The following is a 1,486-nucleotide window of genomic DNA, read 5'->3' as shown; positions in this document are numbered from 1 at the left end:
CCATGGTAAACTCGTTGAGCGATTCTGCGTGCAATGACCCGACTGTGATTTCGAATATTGTGCCTAACTTGATTTAAGCGTGAAAGAGCAACTTTCTGGCCCCAACGGGTTACATGACGTTGGTCAAGCCATCCTCTTCGACGAATTTGAAATCGTAAAAGACGCTTCAATAAAATACAGCTCCTTATATTCAGAAATCACGCGCTTTGATTTATTTCTACAGTTTTTAATATGTTTTCAGAGCTGGCGCAAAAATGCACGAGCAATTCTTATTCTAAAATATTATTTTAAGCGCGCACTCTCATGGCGCGTTATCGCTGAAAAAAGAAGGATATATAAAAAATTTTTTAAGCGCCTATTCTAAATAAAATATATCGAAGTTAAAATGCAACAAACTTTTATTTGTTAAACAACTATTTTGCAAAGAAAAATTAATTCTTGAATAAAAATGCTGAAAGTACTTATCGCGAATGTTATTTTAAAAGACTTTTTTAAAAATTACTTTCCGTTGGATGGCTGGTCGTCTGGTTCCGCCGAAGGGTCACAAGATTCCGGAGTGTCCGCTCTCTCGCCACCCGAAGTACTCTGTTCCTTTTCTGGAGTCGAGAACGAGGACTCGGCCACTGTTGAAGAATCGGAAGGTTTCCGAGCGTCCGATCTCTTGCCCCCCGATGTACTTGGTTCTTTTTCTGTAGTCGAGAACGACATTTTGAACACTGGTGCAGAATCGCCAGATTTCTGAAAGTCCGATCTTTTGACACCTGAAGTACTCGGTTCCTGGTCTGGAGTAGAGAACGAGGATTCGCCGACTGTTGCAGAATCGCCAGATTTCCGAGCGTCCGATCTTTTGACACCCGAAGTACTCGGTTCCTGGTCTGGATTCGAGAACGAGAATTCGCCGACTGTTGCAGAATCGCCAGATTTCCGAGCGTCCGATCTTTTGACCCCCGAAGTACTCGGTTCCTGGTCTGGAGTAGAGAACGAGGATTCGCCGACTGTTGCAGAATCGCCTTTTTCCGAAGAGAGAGTACTTTGACTGGATGCGGAAACAGCGCCATAACCCGACGTTGAAGCGACGGATTTTCTCGACCTCAATGACATTTCGAAGCTTGATTTGCCACCGACTTGCCGTATCAATTTTAATGGCCCCCTGGCAAATGGCAACTTTCTTTTCAACTCTGGCCTGATGTCGGACATCTCGGGATCGAATGAAACCAACGGGTCGAGTCCGCGGGCCGGGCTGACGTCCGGTATGTAAAACGGGGCCTCGGGGTCGCAGGGTTGTCCGGTCGAAGCTTGCTTAGCACGTATGGCGGCCATGACCGACTGGTAATGCTCCATAAATTGTTCGATAGGATGCCATGACAAGTTCTCGTAGACACCCATTCTGATACAAATAGCCATAAGTATCAAATAGAGAAGCGTTAGAAAAAGAATCTGCAAAATTGAAAATAAAATTGCATTTTGACTAAACTTGTGAAGCGAG

The sequence above is a fragment of the Leiobunum rupestre genome, chromosome 2 (assembly GCF_980474605.1).
Source record: "Leiobunum rupestre chromosome 2, qqLeiRupe1.1.hap1, whole genome shotgun sequence".
NCBI lineage: Eukaryota > Metazoa > Arthropoda > Arachnida > Opiliones > Sclerosomatidae > Leiobunum > Leiobunum rupestre.
Note: the sequence above shows the minus strand (reverse complement) of the source record.